The sequence below is a fragment of the Gouania willdenowi genome, chromosome 13 (assembly GCF_900634775.1).
Source record: "Gouania willdenowi chromosome 13, fGouWil2.1, whole genome shotgun sequence".
Classification (NCBI taxonomy): Eukaryota; Metazoa; Chordata; class Actinopteri; order Blenniiformes; family Gobiesocidae; genus Gouania; species Gouania willdenowi.
In genome coordinates, this window is record NC_041056.1 from 12,176,011 (window position 1) to 12,196,050 (window position 20,040).

A 20,040-nucleotide genomic window follows, 5' to 3' on the forward strand; every position below is an offset into this window, starting at 1 on the left:
AACTAAATCCAGACCTTTCCTCTGTTTGCAAAATCCACATTTTGCTATGACCCAAAATAAACAATTAAGACATTTGCTGTGAAATTTTCTGAGCACGACTAATTACCGTGACGTTAATGCTTTGGTCTTCATCTTTTAATCATTGAGTCAGACTTGTCATATGAAATGTGCTGTGATCAATGCAAAGGGCAGAACTTGACTTGTTTTCGAAAGGGCTCTAGAGGAAGAAGTCTCATAGTTAAAGTTTTTCACTGATACAAAAAAAGCTGCTTATTTCTAAATCTTTCTTAAAGCTGATAGCTGGGGTTTCTGAGAAATCTATGTTTATGTATGATTCTTTTGAAATGCGAAAAAATACCTAACTAGTCTTTTACTATGGTCTACTGCTGGTGGTCATTCATATACATTAATGTATATAAGTCCCTCCTTGATCCTATAGACTCCTATACAAATGGAAATGAGTGCCGAGTGCTCCCAGCCAATAGGCTTCAACTTCCTGTTTTGTCAATCAAAGTGAATGCGGAACTGTGCACGGAAACAAGGCCGTGCGTCAGAACATCAAACAGTTAAATATGATTTTGGCTCTTACCTGACCCATAGACCTATATCAATGCGATGCGCATGCAGAAAAGTAAAGGTGTGGCTTCTGGTAGATTGCAGAGGCAGGGGGAGGAAGTGGAGCTGTTTCGGGCGGGACACCGAGACGTCCTTTCAGAAACTCCGGATTTGAGCTTTAATGCTTTGGTTTTATTTAGAATAGGAGTTGAGAGGCAACCAACGCCTGGAATTGTTTGAATGATATAAAACGTTTTGATTATACCGTTAATTTTGATGTCATAATTGTTGTACATATTTCATTTAATCTATTTTTTTTTATATTTCTACCCAGAAAGTCTGTAATGTGCAACGGTTTATTAGGTAGAAAACAATTTGACTCTTCATTGGTTTTCAGTTATTGAACAAAGGCTTGGCTCATCTATCAAACAATTGGCCAGTTTCGACCAGTACTTCTTGGCCAGCTCACAAGATGATATCTTCGTTTTTCACTAATCGATTTCACACAAGCCTAGGTTTGACTGTGTGGAGTTTACATGTTCTCTCTGAGCATGCAGGGTTTTATCTGGCTTCCTTTCACAGCCTCAAAATAGAGTCAAGAAGAAGTACAAGATTAATGGATGAATAAATAAAAAAATATAAGCCAGTTTGTACATTTTCTGAAGAGAATGTGTGCATTAAAATGGCTTACATGTTTTTTGTTAAAGAAATGTATTTTCCCTCGCATTTTGAAAATATTGTTCATTACATCATTGTGATATTTTTATATTTCCATAAATGTCACTTAATCTGCCTAACAACAGTAAGATAATTCATTATTCACATTATTGAAGATTTGCATGATTCACCAATTTTAAAAGCAGGGCAGGAAGTTCCTGAACTTGTGCTCATTCATATTCAGATTGGGAAATGAAACGCTGCTGTCCTCGGAGGGGGAAAAAAAATCCCTTTGTCATGGGCAAAGGTTCCCGATGAATTTTCATTGACAATTTCTTATCTTATTATGAAAAGATATTAGGGTAAGTGAAATTACTGCCTGGAAGACTCAAATCTTAACAAAGGTCCTTTTTTTATGCAGTGAACTCTGGTTGAGAGGCAACACCCTGTCAGTGCACACTTACTGGCTGACATTCAGCTAATTAATCGTCATACTGTAATGCATTCACCCCCCCCGCTGCTCCTTAGAAGTGGTTGGATCAGGATCCGGAACGTAGCACGTAGCACTGGGTGAATAACATGAGAGAGTTAGGACTGGTCATGCAATTGCTCACGCAACACTTTTCTTCTTCTCCATCAGCGGAAGTGCCACTCAGCCACCTCGCTTTAAGTGAAAATGAGCCAATTGACCGCCAGGCAGAAAGAGATTTGGTGAGTTGAACAAAGTGAAAGTCAGAAGTTCCCTTTGCACGCAAACTTTACCTTCCATAACACCTTTTGTGGCACTTCAGACTGTGAAATGTAGCCCCAAGGAATAGCACACGAGCAACACTGGCTAATGATGAAAGTGTTCTTTTCTGTGCCCCAAAACTGCTCAACGGTTCGCTCTACTATGCCCTCAGGGGATGAGATAGGACTCCTGCTTCAACGCTGACCTCTCACCTGTAAATAAGGTGCACACTAAGGTCCTCCAAACAGGCACGGGCACACTAAGGACTCCAACAAACCAGAATAAATACTGAAATAATAGCAAACATATAACATAATACAAGTCAGAGAGAAAAGAGAGTCGAGAGTGACTGTGTCTCAGATACAATATTTTTAAGTGATAGTATGATTTGCTTTGCTGAAAATATTGATCCCCAAAATAAGTTACAGTAGTCCCTCGCTATAGCGCCGTTCACCTTTCGCGGCCTCGGTGTTTCGTGAATTTTTTGATCACTAGCAGTGTGACTCTGAAGTGCTGTACGTTTGAAAACAGGTTTATGTTTTAAAATCTACGAAGGTTTGAACTTTGAGAGTGTTTAAACAGGAGAGAAATGTTAATTCCTGTCTGAGAAAAGTGTATGAAGTGTGTGGTGAGAGGTTTTACAGCCTTAAAACATGTATAATAAAAATAAAGCTGACTACTTCGCGGATTTTGCCTATTGCGGGTTATTTTTAGAACGTAAGCCCCGCGATAAACGAGGGACTACTGTATTTTTATTTCATTTCAGTGTTTAATATGAATTTTATGACTTGCAATTCAAAGGTTCATGAAATAAAATCCACTAAGCAAAGTGTCAAAAACGTAATGACAATTGTCCCTCTTGCTTGCCGTAGTAGCTCAAATGCTGCAATGTTTACAAGGTTCCGTCGACTTGTCGTATTTTTTATATCGTATAGTGTGTATTTCGTATCGTGAGCCCTATGTCGTATTTCATATTGTTTCGTGAGTTGACTGTTGTAGTGTTGAATGCTTTTCACATACAAAATAGGTATTTTATGCATGAATCTACTCTTAAACAAGCAGCTTGTTTTTTTTTTTTTACAAGGTAAGTAGTTTGTGCTACTAAAGCCATCAAAACAAAGCGCTCATTTATCACTTCAAATTGTTCATCACCCTTATCTTTATTGTATCTGAGCATTGAGACGTTCCCCCCAAATATTCTCTAAATGTTTCACTACACTGGCACAGTAAATTTCACTCCTCTTCACAATAGTAACAGCAACTCATGTTACCAACCGCCCAAGCAAAATGGCTTTGGTCTCGTCCCTCTTTTTACTGTCCTCCCTAACGCCTTTACCCTTGTATTTCCCTCTCACTCAGGTGTAACACTGCCCCCTCTCTTTACAACTTCCCGCTAATAAAGTTTAGCCCACCATTCCTTTGGAAGGGCTAATGGCGGTCTCAATTACTCAGTATAATACACTTTTTTTTTTTTGCAAGAAAAAAACATGTATAGTTTTTGTGAAAATATTGCACTACAAGTAGTGTTAACCTATGATGACAAATGCACACTTAGGGGAAAAAATTAAACAAAAATCTAGTCATTTAACATTCCGTTGTAGCCTTGTTGTTCAACCTACTCTCCTCTAGGGGAGTATTTTTCCCTTTGCCTACAAATGTGGAAGCATTTGAATGCAAAATAGATAAAATGACAGGAGGAAAAAAATACAACCATCTGTTGACCAGGTGTCCCATTTAAAATTCTGATCATTTTAAATGGGACACCTGACAATCTCTCACAGCGTGTGTGCTAAAGCACTGTGTTTGGAAAACATTCTTCTACGCAATGATCATCTGCCAAAAAGTGTGTATGCTTGTGCGTGAGTGTGTGTGCTTGAGTGTGTCAGAGATTCGTGACGATGAATATGCAATGCAAATAAAGAAATCCCTGCTGCCTGCTCACTCCAGGCTTTCCAGTCAACCCCTCACTGAGAAGTCTTTGAACTAAATTCAAAATTGATTTTTATGAAATTGCTGTAATGGGTTGGGGATGTCACCTTATTATCACCCCCCCTATCTTTCAACCCCACCCTGTTTAGAGTTAAATGTTAGTTTGTGGATCTTTCAACTTTCAATATTTGTCATTTCCATCAGCCAAGTCGTGGTGACCAATTCCGGGTGTTGTATTCCCTGGTGACGTTTAATCGTGTTTATGTTGTTGCTCACATTTAGTCACGGAGCTATGAACACAGTCACCTAATGCGTCTGATGTGTCATCATAATCATACACTGTTACAAGGATTCTGAAGAGTAGCAAATGGTGGAATAAGACACCTTTGTCCTGAGAATCGGTTTGATCTAAGGTTGTCACTGCAAGTCACTTAACCTGCCCCAGTGAGTCACACGTGATGATGACATCTGCTGTGAGTCCATATGTTGGAAAGACGCAGCCAACAACCAATGAACAGCTTTCTATCGAAAACCACAAAAGGGATTTGTGCCGTGTAATTAAAGCATGTGAGGTGTCACTTCAGATAACCTGGGAGTAGAATAGCTGCATTATTTGCCTGGGAGTCATCATTTTATAGTCATGTACAGGGTTGGGGTCAATTATAATTGTAATCGCATGATTGGTAATTGATTACAATTATGTCATAATTAGTGAGGATCAGAGTCGGCGGCTGACAAATGTCAATGGGGGGCATTAGAAAACTGTGGGTGGGTACAAATTTGTCACTGATCACCGGAGCAGGTATGATTTCAGCTGCATGTTGGACACCTTACGATAGGCAACACTTCTTCTGTCCTGTTTTGTTCTGTAGCTCTGGGTTTTTTGCTGCATCGGCACCCGACCTCGCTCTCCGCGGTGCTGATGCGCACTTGCCTTCAGTGTCTGACAGCCCTGGGTTGTCGCCTCTCCTCGCTTTCTGCTGCGCTGCTGCGCACTCTCCTTCTGTGCTTGTGACATCACCTACGCTCACCACTGAATGTGTACGACTGTACAATAAATCTGTCTGAGTCATTGCACTGTCTGTAAATATGTACTGTATATATATATATATCTCCTGTTGATATGTATATATCTGTTATCCTTTATTCTTGTCAATTAATATTTTTATATCTGTTTCCTTTATTCTTTTTAGATACTTTGTCTATTCATATTTTTATTTATGTATAGCTTCTCGCTTCATTTAACCTTCATTGCACAATGTTTCGCGTGTGTTTCGGGTTTTTCTGTGTTGCCTTCTGTTGTCTCTTTATTGCACTTTCTATCAGCTGACATGTCAGTAAATATCCCCACTGCAGGATAGTTAAAGAATCTCTACTCTACTTGATTGTAACCCTGGTCATACAGTATATAACCACAAGATTTTCACTATATTATAAAATGTCCACATCAGGATTTAAAATTTTATATTAAGTTTGTGATCGACACATTTGGAATTTTAGGAAAAATAAAAACAACTAAACACTTTTAACATGTATTTTTCTTATTTATTATGGCTCAAAACATCAAACAGGAAGCAACGCCGCCATCAAATTCTGAACTCAGCACATCCCAGCTTGGCAAGTACCATCCCGCTGTCTGCCAAACCCAGGAAACAGAAAAAGTCTCCTCTGCTCCAGAGTCCAGTGGCCTGTGCTTCACTGCAGGGCTTTGTTTTCTATTGGAAGCAGGTACTCGACTAGAAAAACAACCGGTAATTGAATAAAGCTCTTTCCGCACTGTTGCAAAAGCAAAATGTGTTGGAGAAAAAAATATTTCAAAGACAAGTAATGTAACCTTTATCCTCGCTATAGAACACATGACAAAAAACTCAACATTTATATCATTGTAAAAGTAGAATCAATACCAGAGCTGTTGCACAATTATACGAATGGAGCGAGCATATATTTTTCATTACTGCTTTGATTGAACTAGTCAGAGAGCCTAATCATCATTAGTATTTATTAAAAAATATCCTATTGGTGTGTGAGTGTGAATGTACCTGATATTGTAAAGCATTTTGGTTTAAATGATGTTGATTCATCATTTATTATTGTATGGATGTTTGTGACCTTATTTGGTTCTTTATATCCTGTTCAAGCTGATGTTGCAGTTTATTACATCATAACGTTTATCATTTTCTATAATACAAAAAAAAGTATTTATTAATTTTTTTTACCATGTCTGCGTATGTGTTCATATATGTGATGTGCACTGTTTTTTTGGAACTATGACTCGTATTTCTTTTCCCTATGATTCCATTTTTGTCTTTAGAGAAAACAAGGAAATTAAAATTGCAACAATTGCTACAATCGAAACACAACACAATACAATGCATATAGCATAAAACAAATAAAAACAAGCTTTTCTCTGTGCAGGGATTTTAAGCTTAAACTAAGGTTAGCTGACAGCAGTAAAAAAAATGTTTTGGTGACTACTGAGCAAAAGTTAACTGAAAGCCTGAAACATGTTACATGGTTTTTAATTACATATTTGGGCAGAAGAGGTTATAATCAGACAGTGTTTTGTTCACATCGTTACCTCTTTGTAATGGAAACTGATGTTAATTTATTTGAGACTAATGTGTTGTTCAAACATCAAGGAGGAAGATTTTTTCTTTTTGTATGTATTCAATTCGTTTAGAAACTTTTTGCTGTAATGTAATTCTCTTTAATTTGCTGGTTGTGATTATTGAGATGTTTTTTTTTTTTTTAAATATATACAGTAGATATTAGGTAATAGATTTCTGCAAAGTCATTTTAAAGGAAATCATGAGTCGCTCAGCATTTAAGTCTAGAGTAATTTAAATTCCTTTATTAAAGTTATTATTTTAACTATCAGATTGAGTCATGCAAATTCCATTAATCATCTCTCAAGTCTTTCCTTTAGATGAGTTGCATCAAACCTTAATTTAATCTTCTTCTTGTTTGATCTTGAATTTTGGTGATACGTAGAAAACTGAATCAGGATTTGAAAATGGAGCTGTCCTTAAATTCATCTTTTTACTTTATTTTTTATGTCTGGATTTATAATAACAGTGTAACAAACCAAACTTACCTTTGTTGTTTCACAACAGTGTTCCATATTGTTGAACAGTGTTACTACTGAGAGCATTTGGTGTGCCCGTGTTCAGTGCCAACCAAACAGAAATGAAAAACTGAAGGAAGATTAATATTTGGCATTAGAGTTTTGCATCTGAATGAATGTTATTATTCAGCTTACAGGTTGTATTAATGTGCACTTGTGTACCAATGCTCAGTGGAAGCTGTAGAACCCGTTGACCTGCATCCTGGTGCTGTTCTCTGACTGATAAATACATTTGTTCAGCATTTGGTGATTTATTTTAACAATGCACTCAAGTAACTAAGTATCTGCGAGCACCCTTTTAGGAGCTGCATCTACATCCACATCGACTGGTTTTCTTTTCTCTTTTTTTTTTCTTTCTTCCTTTCAACCCATTCTCAAAAAGCTCACTTAGCAGATCATAGTTGTCTCATGTTATATTCTACGCAGTTAATAGAAAATTTCCAGCAGTGTAATACGATGCTGTCAGGCCCTAACTGCAGACATCAGGCACAGCTTTATGCAGCACAGAAAGGCTCGTCTGTGTGTGTGTGTGTGTGTGTGTGTTTGTGGGTGTGTGTGTGTGGGGGGGGGTTGTTGCCTTTGTAAACATCAACAACAATGTGCTGCTAATGTGTGCTCAGCCTATGTCAGGTACTCATTAGGAAGTGCTGCAAGAAAATGCAATTAAATTAGTACCATTTACAATGCATAATTGCAACCGTGTGCGTTTGGTCTGTCTTGTTCCTTAATGACTGGTTGGCTCATAGTAAATATGGACGAGTGGGTCATGTTCAATATAAGATGTGATTGTGTAATGGTTTCTACACATCCATTACAGAGTGCATTGACTAAAGAGTATGAGACACTGGGTATGTTGCGCTCTTTTAGATAAAAGGCAAAAAGATGGTGGGAAGCTTGAGGTTGAAATCAAATGGGGAGTCCTCTCCCTCGGCAGCTACTGAAGCAAAGAGAGACTGAAGGTGCTTCATCTCACAGGCAGCTTTTCTACTGCCTTTTCTCTAAAAAACGTGGAATATCTGTACAGAGTTGTTTAGGAATCTAACATTTTACATCTTCCAACAGTATTGACATTGATATTTATTCTAATCACTCCTAGATAAATAAATGCAGTCTGGGCTATACTGTGTTTTAATCAGTGGCAGACAGTTACAAAGAAAATTTACTGAAGTATTGAACTTAAAGCTGATATTATGTATGATTCTTTTGAAATTCGAAAAAATACCTAACTAGTCTTTTACTGTGGTCTACTGCTGGTGGTCATTCATATACATTAGTGTACATAAGTCCCTCCTTTGTCCTATAGACCCCTATACAATTGCCTAGTGTGCCCATCCAATAGGCTGGGACTTCCTGTTTTTGAGACTGTCAATCAAAGTGAATGCGGAACTGTACACGGAAACAAGGCCGCGCGTCACCACAGCAAACGGGTAAATATGATTTTGGTTCTTACCTCACCCATAGACCTATATCAATGTGACCTTGTTATGTTCCGAGATGAGCGTGCAGAAAAGAAGAGGCGTGGCTTCTGGTAGATTGGGAGAGGCAGTGGGAGGAAGTGTGGCTGTTTAGGGCGGGACATCGAGACGTCCTCTCAGAAACTTCGGATATCAGCTTTAAGTTACTTAGTTTTGTATTTGTATTTTATATAGAAGTGTTATATATGTTATTATATAGTTTACTGTATATTTCCTGTAATTTGTGTAAAGGGAGATTGTGGCTCAGTGGTAGAGTGGGGTATCCAGTAACCGAAGGATTGGGGGTTGGAATCCCGCTCTATCCAAGTCATTGTCATGGTGTCCTTGGGCAAGGCTCTTTACCCACATAGCCTTGTGTGAATGGGTATGAATTGTACATAAATGTTGGTGGTGGTCAGAGGGACCTTAGGTGTGAAATGGCAGCCACGCTTCATGCTTCATTCATCAGTATGCCCCAGGGCTGCTGTGGCTAAATTGTAGCTTGCTACCACCAGTGTTCAGTTTTTGAGTTGTTGTTGTTTGTTTGGTGATCGTACCGATTAATCGGTACGATCACCAAACTTTGTGTTGTTTGTGTTGTTTTTGACAAAGAGTATCTTTACTTCCATTCAAGTACCGTAATAAAGATACTTTGTCCTATACTTTATTCTGCATGTTTGCAGGTGATCACATGCAGAAATGTAGGTCATTGTAAAATTGGTGTTATTATTTTTGTACTATTATAGATGTTATTGTGTCTTTGAGAAATGATCATGCTATGTAAACCCCTCGCATGCTTTCCTAAGTAGTCACATCCTTTGTGTAACCATTAAACTAAACTATAGGCTAAAGATATCTATTTGTTAACATATACTTGCTGCAGTCATTTTTACCACAAGACACAAAATTGGATCATTAGTCAAACTGTTTTTTTTTTTGAAGATTTTACAGATTAGTGATTTGTGATTGGTTGTTTTGTCAGCCGTGGGAACCAACGTAATGTGCATAGCATTGAAACGCAACTGGCGCTCAGCGTGACAAAGAGGCATGATGTTATCTAAACTGCTCCTACACAAACCTCAGATCCTGTTGCTACTCTAAGTGCTCGGTGTCATTAGTGTGTTGCTGAGTGCAAGTAATTGTGTACGCCTTGTGTTGGCTCTGCGTATACTTTAAAGACACTTGTGGGTAAAAGAGTGTGCTGATGAAATAAAGGCTTTAGAGCCGGGCCGCAGCATAACGTGGCTCCTGACCTATTTGGATACTATATTAATACCCCATGGAACTGAGAGCCCAGTATAAGACTTGACGTGTCAAAAGGACTGCCTATTATTGCTTCCTATTCGATGAAAACACACCGAGGGTTTCTAATTAGAAGCTGAGCTTCCGGATGGTTGGCTTGTGTCTTCTTTCAATGAATGACTCCTTCTCAACCACCTTGAATTGAATTATTGTAGAATTATTTTTAAAATATTGACCTGATGTAAGTTAATGCAATGCAGCACAATGTATTATGTAACGTTAGAAGCAGCACTGCTCTGCTATGCACACACACACGCACAGTCGCACACACACATTATAAAATGTGCGTTGCAAAGTCCTTTCTCTCAGGAAAGGTGCCAGCAAGGCTTTGACGTGATATATTTTGAATGTGATCATGTGCTGTCCACTTCACTTTAGCTATGACCAGCCTCACGGTGGCACTCCATTTTGTTGTCACTGTAAATTCACTCTCCCTGAAGCATCTTTGGCATTGCATGCACATTCACACCTCTCTGTCCTTTTCACACAAGACATGTCTTTCTCCTCTGGCTCCTTTAAGAAAGTGTTTAGCTTCTGTTTAGTCCTCGTTTGTGTTTGCGTTGGAGCCTTTTTTTTTTTTTTTTGCTTTCTGTTATATCACCTGTGTATAAAAATTGGGAACTGGAAGGAAGCTAAACAACAACTTTCCAGTGTTTTTCTAGGTCAAGTGTGAAATGAAATACAGTAGGACTAGTCAGGGATGCACCAGCGCCGGTTTCTATGGTAACTACCAGGGCTGTATTTAGTGCAGTTGTTTCACTGAGCCTGGATCTCTGTTTTCCACCCAGCAAGAAGGAATGAGTGAGGGCCGTTCTCTAGGGGAGCTGAGCAGAAGTAGGACAACGTCTCTCATCCCCATCAAACAAAATATTTCAGCTTGAGAAGAGATGAACGTATATCTTAAATTCCTTACCTTTAGGTTTCATATGAGCCAATAATACAGTGAACCAATCAAGCCCAACTCTAAAAATAGTATTGGGTGGCAGCAGCCTGTACTTACTATTCATGTGTTTCTACAATGGACTAGAAACTTCAGTTTAGTGCTATTTGATTTCCTCAAGTATGGGGTTAAATACACAGTCCTAATCCTTATGGTTATTCTAGAATGAGTAGGGGCTTAACGATTCGTTTTAGCGTTTTGTTTCAAATCACAGTTCATTGTTGACGATTTGATTCAAGGACGATATTGGTTAATTTAGAACGATTCGATCCGAAATTATTCAGTGACTCAAAATTGATTCAGTAACTTTTAAGCCAAAATAATAATTCAACCAGTTTGACTGTGAAATAAAAAGCTTATTTCCTTGTAGCGAGAGAATCGATTAATTACCTTTAAAAGCAATTTGAGATCGATTAATGTCATCCGGAAAGCCAACTTGCTGAGCACAGATCAATGTAGCTGGATCATAGGACTATGAATTGATTAATTGATCTATTTGATGAATCGTTACACCCTTAAGAATGAGGCATGTTTATTTGATGCTTTGATTTGATTTGAGTTCATTGGTAGGTGGTGGATGGGTCTCATCAATATGTCCAACTAAGTTTCTTTATCTGGTAAAGCAGTGGCACAGGTAACCAATGTGATCCACTATGTTACTAATGTTTGCAATTTCCCGACACTTTAAGAGAGATGGTTTACAAGAAAGCAACAAGGTTCTGACATTTAGTGTCCAAACCAGTACTGAAACTAGAACTGTTTAGTGGTTCGGAAAGGGACCAGAGTGAAGAGAGGGCCAAGAACCTTTTGGTTCTTTTTGTATGTATTTATAACATATGTTCAGAAGATAAAAAGTGATAAATATATAGTGGAACCAGCTTATGTGCTTTCAGCACACAATTATTCCTTAAAATGACATAACATTTTAAAGTAAAGGCTGGTTATTGCACGTATGGAAGTAATTTTGAAGCTTTTTTTTATTTTGTGTTTTGTAATCACTGCATATTATAGGCTCTTTTTGGTTATTCATGCAAATTACTTCAAACTTCATTTTCAACGTATACAACAGATAGTGGTGTCCTGATCCAATATCGGTATCGGATATTTGTCCGATCTTAGCCTGGAAACGAATATTGAATATCGGATTAAAATTTCCGGATTTTTCGATTTAAAAAAAATAATAATAATGATAATTTAATTTATTTTATTCAATTGTAGAATACTGTAGATATTATATTGAAGGTTAAAATGATGTAACCAATTGGTTAATAATAAATGGGTCAGTTTTTCTCATGCGTGCTGTTGCTGACTATTGTTCTCTGTTTGAGTAACATCACTTGGTCAAGCCTTTTCTAACATTCCACACTAGAAAAAAAGTAGTTATTATAATTTTTATTAAAGAAAACAGAGAGAGAGAGAGAAAGAGAGACAGAGAGAGAGAGAAAAAAAGTATGTATGATTCATGCTGATATCGGATCAACATCGGTATCGGCTGATTATATTGGAAATGTAAAAGTTGTATTGGGACATCCCTAATAACAGAAGAACCCTACACAGACCTTAAATAACCTATGATCATAATCGAGCCACTATTTGACATGACGAGAATTCTTGGTTTGAGCCTTGCTGGTACCATTTAGTTATTTTCCATTACACCACCTTTAAAGGCCAGTAGATGATACTAGTCAATGGGAAATCTTTGGTTTTAATCGCTTTACACTTCATCCAAAGATGGTATACTTTGGGGAATCTACCAATAAGCTCTTTAGAGCATATCTTACGCTTTAGAAGCCTTTCAGAAACGGTTCTTCAACTGTTCAAAGCGTTCCCTGATGAACTGCTACTGATTTAGGAAAGGGACCCCGAATACACTGAAGTGCTCAGTGATTCTGTGCTGCTTTAAAGTGTTCAAGTCTTGTTCAGAATGTAACATGTACCATGCTCATTTGAAGGTTGTGACGTTAACTTTGGACTCATAACTGTTTTTGTATCTTGGTAACCCAGATGTTATGAGCAAAGGATAATCTAGGACAGGCAGGGATGAGTAATGGACTAGAAAAACTTTGCCACCAGTTTAGGACACACAGATACCAGTGAAAACCAGATACTGCTCTGGTTTTTATGATTATTTTGGTTCTTGCTGCACCCACTCACAGCTCCATTATGGAGATGAACAACATGCTGCTGGGTCTTTATCTCTGTTTTGTGCCACTGTTAGTTGTGAACTCGAGCTGTACTGATCTGACACTGAGCATTCTACCTGTGTAATTGTCCTGCATCAAACGCATGAAGCATTCACGGACAATGAACCATCGACCACTCTGTGAAAAACACCGCTAAATAGTGACGGAGGCTGGAGTGGGAATGGGGCACACCTGAGTGCCAAACAGAATGGGAACGAGACTGGGAATGAAGACACAAACAGGAACCTGGAAGAAAACATCAACTAGGAACATAAAGTAGACAGACATGAATAAGCAAGGAGTGACTGAAAATGTAATACTGACACAGGGCTGAAAACAATCATATATTTACAGACCCTGACAGCTTTTTCAGATACCGAGTAACTTGATTACATTTTCCCTGTAAAATTGATTTAGATTTATTCAATCTTCGCTATATTATGAGTTAATTCAAAATATTTCAACCATTGATTTCATTGGGTTTTTTTTGTATAAAATTAACTTCATTAAATCAACTTTTTTTTATCAAAGCTATAGTACAGTAATTAAAATACATTTAATTATACTAAGTTATTGATTTTTAACTGGTGGGTCGGGACCCAAAAGTGGGTCAAGGAACTATACTGGGTGGGTCGCGGCAAGCTGGTCAAAAATATATAAATATTGAACTTCTCTCATGTTGGACTTGTCTTTAATTTTGAAAGAAACTTTTCTTTAGACAGGCATGCTGTAAATATCCATGTTGCACAGGAAAATATATAGATTTATGTTTTTAAAAATATTATATACGTGTTTTCAGCTGTTTTTCAAAAACTAGATTTGGGTCGCAATTTAATGACAACTGAAGGGTGAGTGCAAATGAATAAGTCCCCAAATAACATAGAATATGTATAAGGTTTTTGTCATTTTGTTGTTACAACATATTTTATGTAAATATGATTTGGTAGTTAAATAAAAGCAACCATCTTTATTATTATTATTATTTTTTTAAACTACTTTGGTGCTCTAGTTTTTCACCCATTGTAATCATTTTGGCACAAGCATCAAAATAGACAGCTGCACAATAAAGAATAATTCTGTTACTGCTGTCATCTTATACAGAAGAAAGCCCAGAGCTAGAGAAGAGGTCATTTAGAGGTCACCACTGCTTTCCAAATCAAACAGACTAAATCTAATAATACAGGCAGCAGCTCCAAGATTAAAAATGTGAAAGCCTTTTTGTAAGCTCTGACTGTCCAGACGTTAGTCCAGACAACGGCTTTTGAAAACCCATTTATGAGTACTTTGTCCTCTGTGCGACTGTATGTTTGTCACATTTCTATGATGGTTTCAAATCTGTTCATATGTCACTTGTATAGAATTGTCAGAGATAATTTTTATGACAGTAAAGTGGCTCCATTTTTTAAAATATTGTTTATATGTTGGAATTTCCTTGGAACTTGATTTGAGGCTTTAGGTTTATGATTGTTAGACAATGCACAAGAGCTTTATTTGCACTAGCTGGCTGCATAACTAACAAAGATTTCCCCAGTCAATAGTGCACGCCTCTGCTTTATCTAGTTTTTCTTTGGGCTGCTATTGATTGACAGCTTGATGCATATAATATAATACATAAAATATGAACGAGGGATTCTGAGACTTTGCAGCTGTTTTAACTTTTTTTGGGGGGCTTGAAACACAGTCCCGTGTGGCACAGAGAACAGGAACTTTCACTTCTAGCCACTGGATGTGTGGGTGTGCTGCACTGTCCTATATGCAGCACTGCTTTGCAAACATTAAATTTCCTCTCCGGTCTGCTGTTCCAACATTAGAATAAAGGAAGACAAAAACCTAGCTTAACCAATAACTAAATAATTTAATTTATTAGACACTCATCGACTGCAATTTCTGCAATTAAGCAGGAAGTTGTGCTCATAATTGTGTCTACTGTAGCGATATTAAAGCTTAACAAGGTGGAGCCAATAAAGAGTTATGGCCTCGCTCTCAGTGTTTAGTTGATGGCCTTTTTTTTTTTTTTTTTTTGAAAAAGTGAAGCCTCGTCGTATATTATCCAGACTTAACCTGTGCAATGAAATGCGAAACGTCTTAATAACAGGGTTCCCGCAGATCAATAAAAAGTCTTACAAGGCCATCAATTAATTAATCTAAAAATAAGGCTTTAATTGTGATTAAAATGTCCTAAATCAATGTTTCAAAAGTCTTACATTTTAACACGTAAGTATGATTTTATGATTGTAATTAGTCTCACATTTCAAAATAAATGGTGATGTATAATTTACTACAAAACACTGACAGAAATGTGACAACATGGGAAAATGTGAATTCAATGAAAATTGCCTGTCCAACGAAGATTTTTCTTAATGGCTTTTCTAAATAGTTTTGCTATTTTTGTAGTCATCTTGTGTGTTTTTTGAGTGATTTTGATTATTGTTTTTTTTTAATTTTTTTTTTTTTTTAATTTATATTATTGTGTATTTTACTGTCATTTTGTGTATTTTTGTTTGTTATTTTGGGGCCCGCCAGTTGCACGTCTGCACTAGACACTGGAAAAAAATGTACCCTAACTCTAGGTAATTAATGTGGCGTCCCACCCCAACACCCCGCCCCTCCCATCCCCCCGCCCTTATTGTGTTTACAGTAAAGTTGGTCTTAAGTTTAATTTCAAATGGCAATAAAAAGTCTTGAATTTAATTTGACTGAAGCTGTAGGACCCCTGTAATAAGTTCATGAAACACATTGTTATAACATTTTCCTTTTCTTGAATACAATTTATTTTTATTAGAGGTGTAAGACAAAGCATGCGTGTGGATGTTCATGTTTTTGATTTACAATGTGAGAATTTGCAAAGGAAATAATCCACTTTGGAGAAAATGGAGGCCAGAGTGTTTTGCAGCATAAATGCGAATAAAAACCACCTCCGGACTTCAGAGGCATCATTAATCAATCCTTAGCTGACAGTTCAACGCCTGCCGCTGCGTTCCCCTCCGTCCCTGTTGTAAGATATTTGCCGATTGTCTGCACTTGCTCCCCCCCACCCCCTCTTCCTCCCACCCCATTTTAAACCATTTCCTCCTTGCCATTAATTAAAAGCATGTAGTGAAAATCCACTCAGAGCTCTCTTAAAAGCATGGAGGGTAACTTCACCCATTGGGATGTTTTTCGGTCTGTCTCTTTCTGTTCAGAAAACTGTCTTTCTCCGTCATTGATGAGCTCCAACATGCCACAGCACATACTCTACTTCCCTCAGTTAGACCCTGGACAGCACAACTTTATCTTTGGGAGAGAAATCAGACATATTTAGCATTTGTCAAGTGGCTGTTTCCCTTGTGGTATTTGTAGCCGTCACTCAAAGATGCATGCAACACCAGGCATGCCTGTGGTTGGCAGTCATTACACTTATGGAAAGTGTGACTTACTGTGATGTAATGAAGCTGGAGGCCAACAGTGTGACTGTGTGTGGTAGTTTAACAAGGAATAGCTAAGTGGCACTTCAAAAATTCAATCTGTCACACGAATGCATCTCTGACTGAGGTAAATAAATGTAAATAGATAAGGAGAGGCATAACAATGGAAACATTTTAGATTTTTTTCTGATGTTAAGTTATAGTTATTCAGGCATAAAAATGAAAAAAAAAAAAAAAAAAATTGTCTGCGATAAGGCTATATAGTAAAGCATAAAAATGGAAAACGTTTAGATTTTTTTTCTAAGATAAGACAATAGTAAGGCATGAAAATGGAAAAAAAAATTCTGAGATAAGGCTAAAGTAATGGCATAAAACTGGAAACATTTTGGATTTTTTTTCGGAGAGAAAGCTGTAATAAGGCGTAAAAATGGAAAACAAATGATTTTTTTTTCTCAGATAAGGCTATAATAAGGCATAAGAATGGAAAACATTTAGATTTTTTTCTAAGAAAAGGTTATAGTAACTTAGTAAGGCATGAAAATGGAAAAAAAAAATTGAGATAAGGCTATAATAAGGCATAAATGGAAAACAAATGATTTATTTTTCTTAGATAAGGTTAAAAAAATTGTGAAATGGAAAACGTTTTGATTGTTTTTTCGATAAGGATATAGTAAGGCATAAAAATGTAAAAATGTTTTTTCTTAGATAAGGCTATAGTAAGGCATAAAAATGGGAAACAAATTATATATTTTTCTGAGATAAGGCTATAGTAATGGATGAAAATAGGAGAAGAAATATTTTTTTTTCTGAGATAAGGCTATCATAAAACCCTAAAAACTAGTGGTCGTATTGGTAGTTTTCTATTGGATTGAATCAAGTTCAGGGGCTGCAGTAGAAGCAGCGTCTTTGTAGGTAAGCCTAAAACAAACAGCAGAGATTCTTGGAGTAACAACGAAAATCTTCAAAATCGTTTTATGTCTCTGCAAACACGCTCCACTCACCTCAACCAAATCTTGCTTTCATTCAACATCTTAAAGAGCTTCTTCTTCAGAAGAGCGCTCCATTAGTGCTATGCCCACACACTGCTTCTCTCTCAGACATAAACAATGTATCATTTATGGGTTGTACCCATTGTTTGCAAATACAGCAGATCCACAGAAGACGCCCATCAAAGACTGGGGAAAGTTATTCGATGTAGGAACTGATGCTGGCGAACGGCAGAGATGCTTGATTTTGTGGTAGACAGAGTTTTAACTTTCATCTCTTTTTAGCTTCTTTGACAGAGAAACTATGTTAACTGAAAACATAGATTTAAAGTGTGCCTGAAAGTCAGTCTCCTGAGGATTTAACAGATAGAATATTTTAGTGACACGGCTGCTTTTGATCAACCCTGCTGGTATTTATGAACATTTTCATATCAGTCGCGAAGAATCAACTTCTTATTTTATTTAACCTAATTTCACCAAGCTTTAGGACTTCCTAAATTTGGCTCCACTTTAATCAGAGGCACTGGCTGTGTTCGAAATGGCATACTACGTACTGTGCACTACACACTCAATGAGTATATACTGTCTACTATATACTATAAGTTTGGTTAGCAGGATTAGGATGATGAGCGTTCCCACTAAAGTATACTTCCAAGTTTCCCAAGATGAATTTTGAACCTACGACGACAAAAACCTGAAGCACACTGAGGCTAAATATCTCCATTCATTTGCCACCATTGAAAGTTCTGAAAACATTTTAAGCTAGAAAGTGACCAAGTAGAATATCAACATCTGGTCATTTGATTCATAAAACTCGCAGAAACTCATTTCATGTCGACATTTTGGAGATTTTCACAGACCAGACATTGTGCTACCGACAAAACTTCTGCTTAATTTCAAGCTCTATTTACAAAAGTGTTAAAAACTAATGGAAGACAAGAAGAGATGCTTTTATTTTGAAAAGGGGATGTGTGACTCTTGCGTTCCGCTCGTAATGCATCGTGGGGCGGTTGAGTAAGACCAGTGTGCCCACATTGCATACTTAAAAAATGTCCAGATATAGTATGCATCCAGCTATTTCTCCAATACTCATACTATCCAATGTGAACGCACTACATTCTCACTTAGTATGAGTAGTATGTAATGTTAGTATGCAATTTTGAATACAGCCATTGTATTGAGAACGTTTTCGATCCTCTCAGGGTGTTGTTGTGACGCTGTGGGTGGGAATGTGTGCCTTTAAGGTGAGCGTTAGAACCATCAATCGAAACAGATGTTTCACGACACGGACTCACAATCTGCTTGTATTTTTTGGGAAATTGGCTTTGCAGGGATTTAAAAAATAACAAGATTTATTCTTGTCAAGTACACTTCAAACCACACAGTCATTTGTCAGGCACAAAATCCTCCTCCAGATGCATCAGCAGCTGCAACAGCCATGGTAACTGGACTGTGAAGTAAATAAAACAACAACATTCACTCAGGAGGCTATTCAGGTCATCTCTCAGGTCAGACAATTGTGTGTTTTCAGTGTTTGCTTCACCTACTCCACTCAGTTGCACTCTTTCCCAACACGTAATATAGTTTTGAGGCAGTATTTTATTTCGGAGACACAGCAAAAATAACCTTTCAATGCTTTTGTATGCCACTATTGCATTTTTAAAGGCAAACTTTTGAGTCGTTTGGCCTTGTTTTTTTTTACCTTTTAGTGGTCTGTGGAGCACTGCAGGGTTTACTTGAGATTACACGACACATGAATAAAGGTTATTGGTTAAATTTGACCAAAAGATGCTCTTATTTTAGCTGGAGGATGAAAATTACACTAATAGAGTGAAAGTACTCGTCTGTCTGTTACCAGGCGTTAATAAAGAGCAAGCAGGCCGACTGGGCATTTTGGATTTTTCTTTCTGAGATGAAGCTATAGTAAGGCATTAAAATGAAAAAAATAAAAATACAAAAATCTAACATGAGGCTTTATAGTAAGGTATAAAAATAGCAAAAATATGACAAACACTAAAAATTTGGGAATTTTTTTTTTCTGAGATAAGGCCATCATAAGACCCTAAGAACTAGTTCAGATGTTATGAGCACTCTTAAACTAAGGTGAAAATGCAGTATGGCATGAAAAATTAGAAAAGGCTATAGAGGTAAGGCTATATAGTAAGGTGTAAAAATGTCAAATATAACAAACATAAAAAAATTAAGGTATGGCTAGAGTAAGGCATAAAAATAGAAACATTTTGAATTTTTTTCTTTTTTTAGGTAAAGCTATATTAAAGCATAACAATGGCAATAATATGATGAACACCAAAATTCAAAAGTAAGGATATAGTATGGCATAAAAAAATGAAACTTTTGAAAAACATTTTTGTGGCCGTACCTGCCTGTTGTTGTTGCTAAGCAGGGCTCAGTCTGGTTAGTACTTGGATGGAAGACCACTAAGAATTACAGGTTCCACAGTGGGGTGGCAGAAATTTGCCAAAGTAAATTTTTGAGGTAAGGCATAATCAAAAATCATAAAAACGGCATACAAATAAAAACATTTTTTCAGGTAAGGCTATATAGTAAGGCATAAAAATAGAAACATTTGGATTTTTTTTTTCAGGTAAGGCATTATAAAAAATCTGAGGTATGGCAAAAGAATAGTAAAAAAAAAAAAATGGGTAGTGCTATAATACGGCATAAAAATGAAAGCTTTATTTTAGGTAAAGCTATAGTAAGGCATGAAAATAGAAACATCTTGATTTAAAAAAAAAAAAAAATTACATTTTTTTTA

At 37.0% G+C, this 20,040-nt stretch overlaps 1 protein-coding gene across 8 annotated transcripts in view; it reads left to right on the top strand.

Annotated features, from left to right (window-relative positions):
• The window catches only part of lrfn1 (leucine rich repeat and fibronectin type III domain containing 1), a 173,479-nt gene that overhangs the window by 32,187 nt on the left and 121,252 nt on the right, over positions 1 to 20,040 (top strand). For 2 of the 8 annotated variants that reach the window (XM_028464813.1, XM_028464819.1), the window contains exon 2: positions 1,853 to 1,923. The exons of 5 other annotated variants lie outside the window; for them this stretch is intronic. The gene's annotated coding sequence lies outside the window, so the exon portion shown is untranslated. Of the gene's footprint in view, positions 1 to 1,852; positions 1,924 to 5,442; positions 5,600 to 20,040 lie in introns of all 8 variants that reach the window. One more of the 8 variants, XM_028464817.1, reaches the window with a different exon arrangement.